A 19591-nucleotide genomic window follows, 5' to 3' on the forward strand; every position below is an offset into this window, starting at 1 on the left:
AAGGGCTTCTACCACCAAGCCTAACCCCTGCAAGGAGAGAATCAACTTCGGAGAGTTGCCATCAATCTCCACATGCATGTCACAGTACACATATGGACAGACAGATGCACGCATGTGCACGTGTGCGCGCGCACACACACACACACACTAAATAAATAAAGAAATTTGAATTTTTTTTAAAGAAAAAACTTTTAAAAATGATGTCCTAATTGATGAGTTTGCTGGCATACATGAGTGTTTTCTGCTATGCCTGAGAACTTGGTAAGTACTCTGCATTCGTAACATCTAAGCTTAAAAACACAGTGATGTGTACGGAGAAAGACTATAGACTGTAAGCGCCGTTAGAACAGCTGGCAGTGTTCTGTTGTTGTCTTCTTTAAACAAGATAAACAGCCCATCCTTTGATGTCTAGTTTGATGGTCTAATAAAATGCCACTGAGTTTATCTTTAAAAACCCTGAATGAGGTGTGCCTAACCAAGCAAGCCCAGTCAAGATGGGGGCCCTGGCCACCTTCGCTGTCTAAGTTCCGCCCTCTCCTGCAGGGCGATCTGACAAGCTATCAGATCTGTGTGACATCTCGTGCCAGGGATAAGCTACTTTATTGGCACAAGGCCCTCAGGCTTTCTTCCCACAGCTAAAATTACTGAAGAAATCCCACTCTCTTGGGGCACATGGTTTTGATCATCCCACAGCCAAAGGGAAGGGCGCAGGTGTGTCTTCACCGCCATTTCTCCCACAGGTGATAGGAGCATCGCGCTGGGCTAGCACTACTGAGGTTTCTAAAGCTTTTTCAAATTATAAAAATAACAGTTTCATTGTTGAAATCCCAAACAATAAAATGTGTGTTGCTTTTCATGGGTTTGCCCTGTGTTCTCTAGACAGCTCCATATCTGTTCTCTTCTATCATTTAGTCTCTTTTTATATCATAACTCTTACAACTGGCTCCAATCATTAGGGAGTCTGCTGCACATGCTATGGTAAGCACTTAACCAAGCTCCTGTTGGACATTCAGGGCATTTCCGAATTTTAAACCTTCTATGTTGAACATTTCATTTTTCCTCTTGTCAGAATACCTCCAGTGAATTAATGTCTAGAAATGAATTTTCTAAGTTCAAAATGTCCATTTTAAAGCTTTTAGTGTGTGTTAGTCTTTCCCTAATTTTTTTTTTTTTTTTTTACAAATTGGGCTGGGGAGATAGATCGCTCAGTAGATAAAGCACTTATCTTTGTATGAGGATTTGAGTTCAGATTCCCCGAACCTACATAAAGCCAAACACATATCACATATCTATAACTGTCATGAGATGGAGGCTTGAGTCAAGATGACCCCTGGAAGCTGGCAGACCATCTAGACCAGCCCAGAAAAGAACAAGAGACCATGGCTCAAACAAGGTAGGAGGTGAGGATCGATACCCAAGATTGTTCACTAACGTGCATACTCTGGCATGTGTACGCCTATACTCACAAGCATGAACACATACATGAACATACTCATGCATCATGTACATACAAACAGATCGTATCTACACCACTTATACAAACTGACACTACAGACCCAATCTTGATGCTGTACCTTATAGTTTGGTTAGTCACTCACTGCCCTAAAACCTCTTCTCCCTCAGGGACCCTCCATAGTTTCTATAGTTTCCCTTCGTTCTTAGGGAATTACAGCAAAAGGAAGAGGTGATGATCATAAACCCTTTTCCAACTTGTTGACAAACCTGACTATCAGAACCACACACATGCCCAAGGGCCTGTATCTACATTCCATATTTTTCTCAAGAAAGCAGAAACATACATTATTGAATATTGAATTCCTGTTAAGTATGAAATATGTCTGAAACACAATAAATTCCCAATAAATATTTATTAATGAATTAATGGAAACATCTAGAATTTAAGCCAGATCTTCCCTCATCCCAATCTCACTTCCAAAAGTGGACTATGATGTATGGAGGACAGGATGAGGTCCACACCTACTTAGGGCAACCAGATTCTATCCTGGGCATTAAAGTGTGAATGTTCCCCGTTCTCTGAGGAAGACTGCAATTGATTTGAGGACTCCAATAGCATCACCAGGCTTGCTGAGATCTGCAAGATGCCTGGTTTTATCAGCATTCAGCCACTGACTATGTTTATTGCTTGCAACCAACAAACTGAAAGGTTTACCCAAAACCTGTGCTTTCATCTCCATCAGCCTGACTTCAAGTGATGGCAAGGTCTGCGAAAAAGAAATTTAACGCCACTTCATGATACTGCATGCTGTCCTACCTCAGAAACAGAGACCGGTTGCTCATGGCAGACTGCTGAGAGCAAGGTCCCCGCTGACTTGTTACCAGACACTCCGTGAGAACGGGAGCATATAGTGGCATAAATCTCAGCTATCTCAGAGGAATGGCTTTCACTGTTCTTTCCCATGTGCTACAAGAGAACAACAGTCGGGGGTGCTCTGTATATGTGGCAAGCCTCAACTGCGGCTGTGCGGATTTTCCTATCAGAAACTCTAGGGAAGTTAAACTTAAAAAAGTACTGCAGGTAGTGCTTGTACCTTCTGGAAACTAATATGAGAACTAGCTGTCCTTGAATAAACCTGCCAAAAGAAAAAACTAGGCCTTAGGCTATTTTTTAGTGTTTTATGACTTTTTTAATGGTCACAGGTTTACAAACACGTTGATTCAAACCATTGGAAATGAAGGAGAAAAAATCATTTAGTCTAAAAACAACCTTAGAAACTTATCCATAAACTCCATCTTACACTGCTCCCCCTTCAAAACACCTAGTTGCTACATCTAGCCTTGCGTCTTTCATCATCAGCATCTCCCTGGTCCATCCTGTATCAGCTGCCCCCCAAATTTGCTATTCCAGATTCGGCTCTCCAATCTATTCTCTCTCCGATCCATTTTTCGCAGCTGTGCCAGATCAGCCTTCAAAAATGCTCACTCTCTTATATTTTCCGAGTCTTGCCCTTGTCCAAAAAGCTATCAGAGAGGTAAGGTACCCCAGGGCACAGAAAGAAATGCCTGAGCATTAGAGCCAAAAAACAAAGGCTCTGTTCCCCACTCCACCAGCTACCAGTGATCTGAATTTACAGTCCTGTGTGGCATAATGATAGAGTTCCGTTTTGAGCCATGCATCATTAAGCAGTTTCAGTGCCATGTGAACACCTCGCAGTCAACTTCACACACCTGGATTGGCGTGCCTACCACACACCTGGGCTATATTACAATATTATGGAAGCACTGTGGTATGCATGGCCCACCGTTGATCAAAGAGTTTGGAGCTACATGAGTATACTGGGACCTACCATCTTTGAGCCTTAATGTGGGTCTGCACATTGAAGAGCGTGGATCCTTTGGAAGATACTGCAAATGAACGATACTTAACTTTCTTCACTTTCTTCTACGAAGCTCGCACGGGATTATTCAGCACATCCCCTTCCTGACCCTTCGTGCCCAACAGCTGGCATGTCTTCACCAAACAAATTCCCTGCCTATCAGGCTCCATTCTCGGCTTGTCCCCATTTGTACCTCTCCTTTGTCCACCGCATGTGCTGGCTTCTCCCTACCTGCCCACTGCATCAACCCCACGCCCATGCTGCTAATCCTTTAGAACCCAGCCTAATCTCTCTCGTCCCCACTCTTGAATCACAAGGACGTCACCATGTTCTGACATCTGCAATGGGCACAAATTCCCAGGTTACCATCTCCAATGTCTAGGAATGGAACTCTCTTCACATTCTGTAATTAAATGTGATTTCTAAAGCCATGATCTCACTCCGATTCAAGGTGGTGATTCAGTCTTAGTCCAGCTAGTTTCTCTTTGTCCGGGCCAGGTTTTGCTTGGTCTGTTTGGGATTTTTAGCTTCCTCTTCTAAGAACTGTAGCTCAAGTATTGCCAGGTGGTGCAGGGGTACAGGTGCTTGTCACCAAGCCTCATGACCTCGGTTAGATCCCAGTCAAAGGTGTAAACAAACTCCTGTAAATTATCCTCTGACCTCCACACATGCTATAGCATTTGACCCACACAAACACACAAATACAGATAATACATAAATAAATGTCATTTAAATTTTTCATTATAAAAATAAAACTGTAGCTCAATTCTAAAGTGGTTAACAAAATCCTTGGGCCAGGCGAATAAACAAGAAGGACCTTAGCACACCTCTCTTTCTCTCTCTGTCTCTTTGTCTCTCTGTCTCTGTCTCTCTTTCCCTCCCAGCCCTACTCAAATGAGCATTGTTATCCCGAGACATCACCAGTAACTCCCATCTACACCTTCTTTGGGTCTTGAGGTCTCAGAAGGGTTCTGACTCCAGCTCCCGCTGTTCCTTATCTTCATGTCTGAGCACCTCCACCTAGACTTCTCTGGTATAGTAGAAAGCCCCAGGTGGCTCTCAGAACCATTTGTCTAGACAGACCCCAAAGCTATCTCCACATTTATACTCTCTCTGATGGAACCAACAATTCACAGGACTCCAAACAGAAAAGTGGGAGTCAGCTCTCCTTCCTTCTCAGATCTTCTGATTTGCATGGTGTTCGTTGCCTCAGAAAACCAAATCCTCAAACACACCACTTTGAAGTTCAAGCTGAGAGCTGTGACTGCCGGGAGGGGCTTTCTCCGAAGTTCCCCTGTCTACTTGAAAGGATAGATCTTTTAACAGTAAGACTCTCTTCCCAGAAGTCCCATTAGCCTAGGCGAACTGGTGAGTATGGCAGGAAAGAAGATTGGAGATGACACCTGTACCCAGAACACTGGCCTTGTCCCAAACCAATTCACCATCCCTAAAAATAATTTACTCCTCCTCTAAAAGTGTCTCTATGTCTGATCGCTTTCTCCCTATGGAGAAGACACGGGACATGTCTGAGTCATACTAAATCTTTAGGTACTCGTTTTCATCCCTGGTACTCGTTTTCATCCCTGTGGTGCTGCAGGCAGCAAACAAGTCTGGGTGTCTTCTGTAGCTTCATCTATTGCCCATTCGCCTCGGTAGATTCTTCTATCAGACCTGCAGAAGGGCGAGTTCCCCAACACCTCTGCAGGCGAGTCTGTTGTCCCCACCTAAGCAAGACTCTACACCTGAACCATGTCTAGCTCCATCACTCTTCTCATCAACCCTCATCCACTCTTCCAGAAACACTTCGTTCCTCTCAAAACCCTCGTTCCGACAGCTCTGTAGTCTTAGAACTCTGCATCTGAGTCTTCCAGGCTCAACTGTTGAGACTGAAAAAAGGCTTTGGCTTTTGATCTCCTGGTTGTATTGCGAGCTTTCCAAGTCTGATTTGGAACACAGAAGCGGCACACGATCCATCTCTCCCCTGAAGCCATAAGCCCAAGCTGTCCCAGGTGCCACCCGGAATGGATGGATGGGTTACAGTACAGAGGAAACATCGATAACTTTAAAACAACAAACAACCAAAAAAAGCAAAATGAACACAAGGTTTTAGTACAGTGAAGATGAGTCAGGAACAAAGAGAGCATTGACTGATGCCAACCATCACCCCTACCACACTGGTCTGGAGCCCCCCCCCCTTCCAGTTTCACTCTAACCTTGCTCCTCCTCGTCAACTTATGTAACCTGTTAGTGCTGTGCCTACCCATCCCTTCCTCTGAGATGCTTACAGCTCCACCCACTTTCATTCTAGTTCATAGAGTCTAGCAGAATCCTAAAATGACCTCTGGTGATTCTCTCCTGTGTATATCTTCCCCGATTTGTGCAATATGAGACACCACTACTGACACTCTATTAAATTACGAGACCAAAAGATTTTTGTCGCTGTAATTAAAGTTGTTAATGAGTTTACTTTGAGTTAATCAGAAGAGAAAGTATCCATGCGGGCCTGACCTTATCACAGGAGCTCTTTAAAAGTCCGCTCTCCCTGGTTTCAGAAAGGAAAGGCCAAGGTATGAAGCACAGTGTGAGTCTGAAGTGCCTTCGCCGGGGACAGTGGAAATAAATGTAGGCTTCTCAGAGATGAAAGGAAACAACACCAGCATCTAGGAAGAAAATGAAGGGTTCAATTCAACAATCTCAAGGAAACTGATTCTTTCAGGACCGAGCAAGCTTCAGAAAAGAACACCAAGACTCGTGAGAGGCTCTCGGCTGATACCTGCTTTTCAGTCTGGAGAGACTGTGATCAGAGGACACAGAGATACCCTAAATCAGACTTAGAGAAGCTGTGAACTAATAAATGTGTGTTGTTTTAAACCACTAAGTTTATAGTGATTTGCTACACCCATAACACATTTTGATAACCCTGCCATTATTGTACTATGACTGTCTTGCACTTTCTATTTCCAAAAAGAAAGGAAGGGAGGGAGGGAGGGACGGAAGGAGGGAGGGAGGGAGGGAGGGAAAGAGGAGGAAAGAGGGAGGAGGAAGGGAGGAAGGAAGAACACCATACTTGGTCAATGTTTGTATTAAAGTACTGTTACTTGAGTTAGATTCATTAAACGTGCTAAAAATTATTATTAAACATAATAGTGGCCAGCATTATGATTTAGCTGTTATTGTTACTGTGATAAGGAGCTTTTAAAGCAGTTGCCAAGCCAATGTATTAACCCGAGAGGTGTTGACAAATGTCTGAATGGGTAAGTTCATCTTAGTGAATTCCCATTGTATTTGCAGTCAGTATCACAACACGCATCAAATTCAGAAAGAAGAAGTCAGGGGATGCAAAGTGGGAGAAAAGACATAAAAATGAAATGAGAAAGGACGGTGCATGAACGGCACTCAACAGATTCATCTGGCTACAAAAATAGATTTCTCTAGAGCATAAATGGAAGGTCAAGTTGGAAAGGTGTTGGTCATATTATAGAAAATGCTGAATGCCAAACTCTGATGGCTATATATTATCCTTTAGGAAATGGGGAGCAGGGATGGAATTGCACAAAGGATTGGCATGGTCAGTATGGATTTGGGCAGATATGTGACAGTCATCTTCATGATGCACTGGTCACAGCAAATTTTGTAGAAAGAGACACCAGATGAAAAGGCTGTAAGATCTCAGAACCCACACTACTACAAGGGAATGGCTAGAGCCAGAAGAGATCTAAGCAGAAGACTGGTGAGAGAGATGTTTCTACAGAAGAAATGGGTTGTTACCATAGACAACAATGGTCCAAACCTTGCAGCTTACTCTGCAGACATGCACTGAGCATCCCCCTTGGAGCATCTCTCGGGAGTCCCTCACTTAGAAAGAGAGTGACCTCTAGACCTAGCTTGATATAACTGTCCAGCCTCAAAAAAATGTGAATCAACATTAGTAGAATGTCTTCCTGCAGCTGAAGATTTGTGACAACAGACAACACCATTTTTTGACTTTATGACTTTTGAAGTGAATTGGAATTAACTGAGTATAAAATAGGACTGTACTTCCCTAACAGCCATGTCCTTGCAATAGACAAAAAATAAAATAAAATAAGATAAAATAAAATAAAATAGGAACTTGGTTGCTAGTTGGTGGTGCTTACCACATTTGGGCAAGTTCCTAGAAACCCCATCCTTTGCACCATTGGGTTTAGAATTCTCTCTAGGAAAGAATCTACCCAAGCTTCAGCTGGATCTTCCCAGAAATGTGACCTCTGTGATCCTAAGTAAGGATTCTGGAAATGGAGCAATCCTCCCTCCTGCCCAGGTAGATAAGGATAGACATAGGAAGGTACACAGGTGCCATTTTCCACATCACCTTTAGAACCTAAACCAAAGCACATCTGTTGACCTGAATCCTGTACCTGACTCCATCAGGCTCCCTGGTCCCTTGAGTTCTGAAATGACTTCAATGGGGCCTTCGTTTAGAAAATGGGGGCCAGCTTAATTCCTTTCCATGCTCAACTCAATTGATCAAGTGCCTGCTGTGCAATTATTAATCACCTCTCTCGCCTTCTTCCTGTGCCTTCTTCACTCTAATTGTAGACCTTCGACTCCTTCCATTTCCCCTTTCTTACTGTCCGTATGTATCCCACAGCAGCCTGGCCTCTTCACAGATGTCCCATCATCCCCCAGCCAAAGCCTTGCCCTCATAAGTACAGTTGATCCTTTGGTCCTCAACACTCCAGCTGTCTAGCATGCAACTCCCTGAACCCCAATAGTCTTCACTTCTGCAGCTGACCCTGGGCCCTACTAAGACAGGCAAGCCACCGAACCTCTTAAACCCCCAATGTCTCTCCAAATCAGCTTTCACATCCTCCCCTGACCAGCCAATACATCGTGATCATTATTTAAATACTCCTTTAGCTAACAGTTGGGATATTTTGACCCTGTTATCTTTCCACTGTACCCAACCCAGTAAGCCCCAAATTTTGATTCAATCAGTATTAGTTCTTTCTGTTGGGAAAAAAAGGAAAAAGGCCTAGGAGTTGGGGAGAGAGTTCACTCAGCAAAGTGCTTGCCTCTCAAGAATAAAGATTTGAGTCTGATCTTCAGAATCTGTGTAAAAAGACAGATACAGTGACGTCTATATACAATTTTAACACTACAGAAGTAGAGAAAGGAGAATCCTTGAGGTCGCTAGCCTGCCAGTCAAGCCTAATTTGTGAGCTGCTGGCCAATAAGAGACTCTGGATAAAAGGAAACGGGTAGTATTTCCAAGGATGACCCTCAAGATTGTCCTCTGACCCGCCCCCCCCCATACACACATATGAACACATACACACGTTAAAGGGAAAAGAGACAGTCATGGGGCTAGACATGGCTTAATGGTTAAGAGCATTTGCTGATCTTGCCGAGGACCCAGATTCAGTTCCCAGCATCCATAGGGTGGGGCTCCCAACCATCTTTAACTATAGTTACAGAAATTTTGCAGCTTCTTCTGGCCTCCGTGGGTACTGCACTCACATGTTGCATAGACATGCATGCGGGCAAAACACCCATAAACATCTGTTTTGTAAGAACGAGAATCATACTAATCAGGAAGAGAGTTTAGGACTGCTGGGTAATATTTTCACTTTTGTAGCCCCTTGCCCCTTTCAGGTCACACAGTATCTATATTAGTATACACAGTTATAATTTCTGCCAGTCTAGCTCTTAGCTGGCCTTTCAGCCTATTTGGAAGAACCTGGTTTTAGCTCTGCCTCCTGAGAGCCTCCCACAACCTGGGTCAGAATAGGCATCTAACAAGCTTTGACTATAGGAACTTAACTTGCCTTGCAGCTCTGAAGTCCAGCCATGATGAGGCATTCCCTGTAGATCATCCTTTGGTCCTGGAATTCTTTCCTCCAATCTTGAATTCTACATTCAGAAATGGCCTTGCCTGGTGGCATTACAATGCTCAGAATTTCAAAGACACTTCTGCCAGTGGGCGTTTCTGTCCACAGAATGGCCGCAAGGTTCAAATGAGGAATTCGAGAGGACAGACATTTTCACTCCTTATATAAGCCTATGCTATTTTCCACCCTAACATATGCCCCACAAATGCAGAGTATAAGAACTGCCTGGCAATGATTCCTTCCTTCCATGCTTCTGTCTGGAGTATACATTAAACTGTCTGTTGAGAAGTAAACCACGTGATCTTGAAAGGTTGGATAGAGAGAAAATATAAAATTGACAAATCCACTTTTTCATATTTTATTCCCTAAAAGATATTGTAGTCATATGACATAAAGCAAACTGACAAGACTCAACTTACAGAACAAAAAAGCTGGGCTTGAGCACTAGCTGGGACCCTGGATAACCTACTTCATCTCTCTGGATGTCAGTGTTCCCCGAGCCTAAGTTGACCTGTGTGGAGATGCATCAATGATCAGGACTCACAGTGGCTGGAGAGCTGGAGCAGGGCTTTAACCATACTCTCCAGTGCTGGGCATTAGTTGGTTCGCTGTTAAATCATGGAAAGATCTCTAGAGTTTGGGAATATGGGGAAGAAAGGAGTATGGCTATTTAATAACTGAAGGCTTGGAAACATTCTGACATTTCAGAATAAAACCACGGCCACCATGTGCTGGGTGGTATCATTCCTGTCTCAGCAAGTCCTTCACTGGAGGGCACTGAGTAAGTTCTTTGGGCTCCTGAGACTGTCTCAGGCAGAAAATATGAACTCTTGGCTATTTCTCTTGGTTGGAAGACTAAATGAGATAATATCCATACAAGGAGGCCATAACAAGCCTAAGACAGAATAGGTACTTGCTAAATGGAACCTGTTCATTCATAATGGTGGTTGACTCAACAGGATCTACTATCACCTACGAGACAAACTTCTGGGAACGCCTGTGAGGGAGTGTCTAGATGAGGGCAGCTGAAGTAAGGTGGACCTAGGTGTGGGCAGTGCCATTCTATAGGCCAGGTCTGACTGAGTAGAGGAGAAAGTGAGCTGATTACTACCTCCCTTCTCCCTTCTCTTCTCCTCTCCTCTCCTCTCCTTTCCCCCTCCTCCCCTCCCCTCCTCTCCTCTCCTCTCCTCTCCTCTCTTCTCCTTTCCTTCTCTTCCCTCTTCTCGCCTCCCCTCTTCTCTCTTTCTCTCCCTCCTCTCTCTCCCTCTCTCCCCCACCTTCCTCCCTCCTTCCTTTCTCTCTTCTCTGACTATAGATGCACCATAACCAGCCACCTTGTGCTCTTGCCTCCATCACTTCCCCACCATGATCGATTGTACCCTCAAAGTGTGACCTGAAGCTTAAGCATCTTTTGTCATCATTCTGTCACAGTGTGAGAAAAGTAATTAATAGAGCAGCTGATTGAGGCGTGGAAAAAATAATCTTGGTCCTTCCTTCCTTCTCACAACGTTTTTTGAGTGAGTACTTGAATGATGAATGGGAGAACTGTCTAACTGCCTGCTGCGCAGGTCTACAGGGTCTGCTTACTTTGATAAGTGCTGGTAACACCCACTGGGATTGCAATGCACCATGGTCTCCAGAAGCTACTGGAGGCTAATCCTGCAGGACTTCACCATTTCATCCCCAGACTTTACAAAGGCAGACAACGCTGTCCAGTTCAGGGATGTGAGTTTCACACATGCCACAGTGGCCGTGTTTGAGAGCCACTGGGTAGAATATTTGGACACTCTGTTTCGTCTCCCAGACTCTGTACCCAGTAAAAGGATAGATGACCCTCTAAAGATCCAGAACCTAGCCTCTGACTGCCTCCAGGAAGGCTGAGAGAGTCATTGACATGAGTGTTTCTACCGACAAAGCCAGACAAATCCTCTATTTGAGGATACTTGAATGTCTCTCACCCTATCTGCCAGGTAAATTAAGGTAACTTAAGGATATCTCACCCACTGTTAGATGGAAGAGCAATTTAACATCGAGAAAGACCTATAGAAAACTAACAGATGGATAAGCTAAGACCCTCAAAGAAGCATTATATTGCTATTAAGTGGTTGATGAACTTGACTCGAGAGAGCTCTTAGTTGTCCCAGAATGCCCAAACTCTCTCACACCCGAGATATTAGGAAACAGATGCACTGAACAGATGATTAAACGTAAGAAAGACTACCTGTTGTTGGAGCAATAACCCATAAAAACCTGTGTTTGCAGGCAAAATAAAATATTGCAAAAAGCCAGGCTATAGGGACTTCCATGCCCGCACCTTTGCAGAAATGGAAAACTCAGTGTGATGCATTTAAAGACCAAAACTGGACAGTGGGTACAAAAGGACTCCACACAAGAAAACTAAACTTTGGCTGTGACAGTCTGGTGCATGTCTGAGTCTCACGATAAAAACACCCTGTCTCCACCGTCCGTTTGTCTTTCCCAGGGCAGACAGCCCTGTGTCTTCCTTTGAGGTACTGAAGAGGTCCTAACAGAAAAAGAGTGTCAATCAGAGCAGCTGGACCTAGAGTTCCTCCTTGGAGCACCCATCCCCACCAAAAAAAAAAAAAAAAAAAAAAAAATGTTTAATGCAGCAGTTCCCTAGGGGAATCAAAAATGGGTCTTTGTTCTTGGTCTCTCTTTGGGAAATCTTCTCCCCTAAATATCTCTGTGGTCTTCCACCTTGCTCAATCCAGCTGTCTATTCGCAGGCCTCCTCCTCCTCAAAGATGGCATTTGAGAGCCCCCTAGTTAAAAGATCCCGCCTTATTTTTCTCTGCCACACTCATCAGTAACATTAACTTACAGATTCACACATGCATTCCCAGTCCCTGCTATTACACAAGGTCATAAGAGCAGGACCTTGATCGTGTTCCTTGACAACCATGTCTATGTGCTTATGCATATACATAGACAATACTCAGTGAGTCATGGAAATCATAGAAAAATCAATAAAATTTTAATGAGAAAAAGAAAAGCTGGCCTTACCAGCATATACAACCATACATACTCAAAGACAGAGATGTCATATAGACTTTCACCCCCTCCAAATAAAGCCTCTTAAGTAGAATTTTGAAGATTGCATTCTTTAATAAAATCTGGTCTGTGAAGCAGATATTTCAATAAGTTTGGTGACATTGTGTAAACAGATTTTAGTAGTCAACCACCTCATTACCCTCTTACCTCATCTCTCATAGGCTTAATGATCAATTTCCACATTCAACTTGACTGGGTTAAAAAAAAAAAGACTTAGGGCAGGGGCTGGGGGAAGGGGGAAGTCAGATGGCAACGGATCATCACGAAAACATGACAGTTCTGATCCCCAGCACCCATGCTAAAACTGGCCACCGCGGCGCATGCCTGTGACCCCAGTCCAGCAATGGAGGGGGAAAAACCCACCTCACAGGATCAATGTCGCGGATTAGTATAAAGAGCTTATTTATATAATGCTTGACAGCAGTTACCCAATGTGTGCAGGCTCCGACTGCTGCAAACCTGAGGACACATGGCAACTGAACCTGCTTCTCTAGTCCCTTCTGTCATTGAGGTCTGTCCTCTTAGGAACCCACTGGGAAATGGATGCCCGTAATCACAAACTTAATTTCCAATGTTCATTACATCTCAGCCTTTTGCCAAGAGCCAGTGTCATCCCCAGCTGCCACAAGAGACTGTTAGGGACATGATGCATTCCCTGCTGACTCCAAGGATGACTAACCACCTTCACCAGTCACCCACTTGACAGTTTGCTCACTTTTACAGTACTAGTTGACCTGGCATGGTCAGAGTCCAAGTCCTCTCACCTCCCATCAGTTCTTCCATCATTTGATAAATACACAGTCACTGTGCACCCATTAGGGTCTCAGATGGTGATGACATAAAAAGAGACACAGCCCCAGGTCCTAAGAAGTGTCCACCATCTAGGAAGAGATGTGCACCTAACTCACTAGAAGAATGTGGTAAGAGAATGAGGAGAAAACAGTACTTTGGGGACAAGAGAAGGAATCCGAAGCCACTATTGTAATCTGTCTTTAATCCCAAAGATTACACATTTACAGTCATCTATAAAATGATGTGGAAATACACAGGATCAAAACCCACTGACATCCCCATCATAGTACATCAGCATCACAATGCCATCGAGAGGTTCTCTCAAGGTCTTCGGCCAACATCTGTACCATAAGCACACAGAGCAGAAGGACACACAGACCTTCAAAGTAGAGCAGAGGAGATGGGCTGTAGATATCCCACTCAGGATTGAGCAGAGGAGAGCTGTAGAGATCCCACTCAGGATTGAGTAGAGAACATGAGCTGTAAAGATCCCACTCAGGACTGAGTAGAGAACATGAGCTGTAGATATCCCACTCAGGACTGAGTAGAGGAGAGGAGCTGTAGATATCCTACTCAGGATTGAGCACTTATTCTCTGAGTCGTGACCAGTTGTGGGAGTCCGTCTTTATGACCATCCACTGAAAAATAATGATGCCTCTCTGGTGAGGGCTGAGAGATGGGCCAATCTGCAGGTACATAGATCAGCCATCGGGATCATCTGATTCTTTATAGACTCATCACGGAAGAGGGCTAAAAGATTTTAGGAGACAGAGCCAGCCAGACTTCAAGGAAAAAGGTTTTTAGGACACAACAGGGTACTTGCACTTGGGAACTGACAGAAGCTCTGAGAGCATACACAAGATCTCCACATGATTAAGGCAGACAGAATCCCACCATGAAGAAGGAAATGGGCACGAAGTCCCTCTTCCAACTAAAGAGTGATTCGGTTTTCTGTAAAGGTGTGGCCTGTAATAGGTCAGCTATACTCTAGGGGATGAACCCTCATCCAAGAATATGTGAGCAGCACAAATGGGAGTCAATGATTCTCTTAAAAAGAAAGAGCACACAGAGTTGGGTGGGCAGAGACATAGGTGGATCTGGAAGGAGCTGAGAGAAGAGGGGTGAATATGATCAAAATTCTAAATAAAATCTCAAATAATTCATGATTTTCTATCTTTCTGAGTGGAGCAAACTATTAGAATGGACTCAATTCCAGGAAGCAGTGGAGATCTGGCCACTCAGGATGGAGAAACACTCACCAAGTCTCTAGAAAGGTCTGGAACTAATTCATACACCCTAACAAGGGTTATTATAGTCATACATGGAGCAACACAATAGCACTAACTACCTGCTGTAGCAACTTTAAACGTAAATTAATTAAAATTAAATAATATTTAAAAACTCCCTCCCTCAGTCTCATGAGCCATTTGTCAAAAGTTACCTAGTTCAATGTGACTAATTGTAACTACATTAGCTAGCAGACACAGTACATTTTAACCAGTGAAAGAAAACTTTTTTGGATGTCAACTCTGCTTTGGTTTCCCTCTGGGAATTCTATTAATTCTATTAATTAATTATACTGTCACTTCTCATGAAGTAAAAAGCGGTCATATTTATATAAACATCTTAGCCAGAATCTACTCCACATTCATCCATTGGTAAGTCCTGAGAATCTTTCCTTAAAAGGAACTCTTAGTTGCCACTTAGACCCTTGCCACTACCATCAGAACTCAGTACTCAACTGAACAATCCCGACAACACTGATGCTGAACCAGGCTGTTTTTTGACATTGGGCTCAACAGTCTCTCCTGCTCTATCCGCGTCAGCCCTGACTAAGCAATGAGTAGATGATCTGTGAGGTCAGCTGATAAAGGACATAAAAACACTCAGAATTATGTAAGAAGCACACTGTTCAATTGAATACACAACTATGTCACAAGCAAAATGAATGCCGGCGTGACTCACACAGAGGTGGGCAGCGTCGGGTGAGAACGGAGAAGGGCACTCCTTACGGCTGCTCACCCCTTTGTGCCTACTGTCTTTGCGAGGTACCTGTGCACATTGCACCCCTCGGTGACAGCAATCTGGTAACGGCAGTCACTGTAACAGCATGGACTGCTTACAGCAAATGACTGCTTTATCCCACATCTCTCTGCTAAGCGCTTGAGTACGATTCCAAAGAAGTTGTCTGGTTCAAAAAAAAGGCATAAAGGAAAATAGAAACCATCAAGAATTGAAATTTATTTACATAAAGGGCATGAAATCACCTTAAAGTATTTTGAGGAAGACTTAGTAAACATGTCTATGTGAATTATTTCTGTCCTTAGCCACTCGGAGTGATAAGGTTATCCAATCATGACTGGCATCAAAACTGAGAAACCAAAGAGAAGTCAGGGAAACTAAAGCATAAGATTAGATTAATAGTACAACATGCATGACAAGCTCTGAAAGTGCCCGCTGTTAAAGAATCAAAGGCATTTAAAAGATACATAAAATTACCACAATACGATGTCATTTGAGACACAAAAGGAGAGGGATGAAACTGTGCTAGCGGAATATTAAAACTCCCCTTTCCTTTATAGCAATTCTAAATAACTATTTTTAAAATCCTGATTTAAAGAGCCACTATGCTATTAGTCTTTATTGATTCACCATCTTGGCTAGTTCTCACCTCTCTTGCTGCCCACTACAAGAATTGTGTCAACTTCCAGTGGAGATTGGTGAGAAGTCATGTTTGCCTCCTTTGTCTGTCTTTGGACCAGAACGCTGAAAGACACATCTGCTCTCCTCTGACTGTAAAGTCCAGAGGTTTTGAGCAATGTCTATGCTGGCCCATCTCTGCCCATGACTTTGGGCATGGGACTACAAGATGACTGGGCATAAGAAAGGTCACATGATCAGTGTAGCACATTATCAGTTGGGGAAGGATGGTAGGGCGTCTTTTTATCTTCATGTGTCTGACTACCATGTTCTTTTCTTCCTTTGTTCTGATGTTCAGTGGAGACTAGAATAAGCCAGACCCAGGGGTAGCATAGGACTATGGATGCCACAGGCATCAAGGGAGAATCTTGGGGGAAGGAATGCCTCTTCCTGAGTCTTTGCTTTTTATTGCCATAATGTTGGAAGATGGTGACATTGAATCATGCCTTGGAAGGAAATAATGACTGTCACACATACACAGTTCACCTACCTCCGGGGATATCAGGGACATGTTTCATGATTATGGAAGCAGCAATGGTCCAGTCCTAGGTATCTGTAGGGGTGGAGATATAAGATCTCAAGGCTGTTGTGGCCAGCCATCTAGACCCAGGTAACTGTGGGGGTGGAGATAGCAGATCTCCTCAAGGCTGCTGTGGTAGCCATTCAGGATGTTTGCACACAGAATGGCTGTCTCTTCCTTCTAGGGGAAGCTGACAGAGCTGAAATGGCCAAGATGCCACATGCTCTACTGATGTTTTTCCAGGAGGTGCATGTGTCACAGAGTTTGTAAGGAAAGAAAAGACGATGTGTGCATTTCTAAAGCCAGGTAACTCTAACTTTAGATTTGATGGAGGGGAAACCACCATCATCCAGGTTGAGAAATTAATGGGCCCAGAAATGTAGCTGGAGACTTTTTTCCTTCCCACTTAGTCCTATTGGATCAGTTTCTCTCCTTCCCACCATCCTCACAGCTGCTCATAAAAGAATCATTTGGTCAAGGTCAGCCTGTTCTACAAGAATTAGTTCCAGGGCAGGCTCCAAAAAAAAAATGCTGTCTCAAAAAAACCAAAACAAAACGAAACAAAAAACCAACAACAACAACAAAAAAAAGAATCCATCGGAGGCTTAATATTAATTATAATTGTTTTGCCAGTGACTCCAGCTTTTTATGACTAGCTCTTACCTTTAAATTAACCCATTTCTATTAGTTTATATTTGACCATGAGACCTGTGACTTGTTATCTCACATCTTGCTTCTCAGGAAACTGCTGGTGTCACCTTGGCTCTGGCTTCTTTTGCCCTGTATCTCTGCTTAGATTTCCCGCCTGGCTATATTCTACCCTGCCATAAGCCAAAGCAGCTTTATTCATCAACCAATAGAGGCAACACATACTCACAGCATACAGAAGGAAATCCCACATCACAGAAGTCCAGGTTGTGGAAGTTCTGTATCTTGGAACTAAATAACAGCAGAAGCCATTGCAGAGGCAACAGAAGGAGTTGCAATGACTACATCATCAGGAGAAGCACAGGCTCCCCACACGGCTCCCGTCACAGCAAATCTTGCACTCTTACATATGATGATCGGGGACATGTTTTGTTTGGTTGGTTGGTTTTTGTTTTTCTTGTTGTTGTTGTAGTTTGGAGAGCCCAAGCTGTACAGTTTTCCTTCATTCATTACCATCTTTTCATGTTCAAATTCAAACTGGTTTTTCTTTTTGGAATGAGCTAAAATGTTGAATTGCATTCTTATGCAATAGCTCCTTGCTCCTAACGTCTCCATTCCTCCCAAGTCTTTGTAAATTGTATCGTAAGTGATGTCCTAGACAGGATTGTTTAAATGTAGTAAACTTCTGTAACTTTCATCTCAGTCTCTACAGAGCAACACATCTCATAAGAAATTTTTTTATTATACCTTTATCATACTTCCATTATTTTATTTTGGTCCTTTCTCCTGTACTGGCAGTAATCTGAAATCTAGCCACCAGACTATTCTTATATTCTTACTCCTTGTTAATTTCCTGGGTTAATTTGATTTAGAGGAAACTTTGGGATCTGCAGCTGTAGTGATGAGGTGAGCAGGTCTGCTTTTCATCCCGCCCGGATCCCACACGGCCAGCTTTACACCCGAAATAACAACATACAAATTGTATTCATTTAAATACTGCCTGGCCCATTAGTTTCAGCCTCTTATTGGCTAACTCTCACATCTTGATTAACCCATATTTAGTAATGTGTGTAGCACCACGAGGTGGTGTCTTACCGGGAAAGATTCAGCATGTCTGACCTGGTGGTTGGCTTCATGGTGACTGATCCAGAGAGGAGAGGCATGGCGAATGCATCACTGCCTTCTACCCAGCATCCTGTTCTGTTTTCTCTGCCTACCTAATTTTCTGTCTATCAAAGGGCCAAGGCAGTTTCTTTATTAACCAATGAAAGTAACACATAGACACTCCTCCATCATGCAGTCACTCCATCCAGATCATTTTCTACTGTGATTCTCTTTGATGGCACACTTCCTGCAGATTAGAGACTCTGGGCACTTACCTATTCCACAAACCTGCTATTCTTTTATGGATCTCAAAAATCGGAAGTCTTGGAGTTTCTAGAACTAATAGTGTGGCAGGATATTTGGAACCTCATGCCAAATCCTCCCGCTTTGCTGGGTTTCAGTACAACACAGGCGAGCAGTTTCTAGTGTCTCCCAAACCCTGGAGCCTCTCTGCTGCAGGACTGTCTAAGCTTGCGGTTCTCAGCCTTCCTAACGCTGCCACTTTTAATACAGTGCCTCATGTTCTGGTGACCCCCCCAACCATAAAATTATTTTCATTGCTACATCATAACTGTAATTTTGCTTTTATGAACTGTAATGTAAATATCTGTGTTTTCCATTGGTCTGAGGCGACCCCTGTGAAAGGGTTGTTCAACTCCTGAAGGGTTTGTGACCCACAGGCTGAGAACTGCTGTCTAAGACCTCAGAAGACTTAGTCCTTGCACCAAAAGAAAGGAGACTACTCTCAACCCATGAGGAACAGAAGTCAGTGGGTAAACAGCCCTCCTCCCCCCTATTCCAGTGAGCAGGAGCATCCATTCAGCTCCCAGAGGTCTCAGGTTGCACACAGTGAAGCCCAGCTTGATAAACCCTTTTATTCCACCCCCACTTCCTGTGTTCACTTGCCCCTTTCTCTCACTTTAGCTACCAGAGCTTTTTAAGTCATTTCTTCCTCTCAAAAGCGAAACAAAAGGCCCTTACTTGTACCCAACCCAGCCCACGTCTCAGCTCAGCTCCCAGAGAAAGCCATATAAGACAGAAAACAAAGCGTCCGCGAGACCTCATAATGGGACAGGGTTAGAAGACTCACTTTAAGGCAGCATACACTACAGAATGCCTGCCTATTTCCCCTATGTTCTCCCTTGCCCTTCAGTGCAGTTAATGGAATTTGAGGCAGCCAGTTCAGTAATGGACTACTTAGGACTGGCATTAGCGATTTATAGCTAGAAACCTCACACGCCCCTGTGAATTCAGAGTAGACTGTAGCTGTCTTGGTGGACGTGGATGAGCAGCACATTAACAGAGAGAGGAAACTTAGAGCCCCTCCACCGGTTTCAGCTTCACCGAAAACACACACCTTCCATTGGAAGATCAAAGTCCTTTCTCAACCTTCCCTGCAGCATAAGGAAGACTGGCCTTGCTAAGGTCAGCCGCAGCCAACCACCCCACTGGTTTCTGTTAAGATGCAAGGAGAACGGAAGTCCTTGCTCATCTTCAGCCCCTCCGAATAGAAGCTCCAACATTTCTGTATAAAAATATCCTCCCGCCTAT

The sequence above is a fragment of the Arvicola amphibius genome, chromosome 3 (genome assembly GCF_903992535.2).
Source record: "Arvicola amphibius chromosome 3, mArvAmp1.2, whole genome shotgun sequence".
In the NCBI taxonomy this organism is placed as follows: Eukaryota; Metazoa; Chordata; class Mammalia; order Rodentia; family Cricetidae; genus Arvicola; species Arvicola amphibius.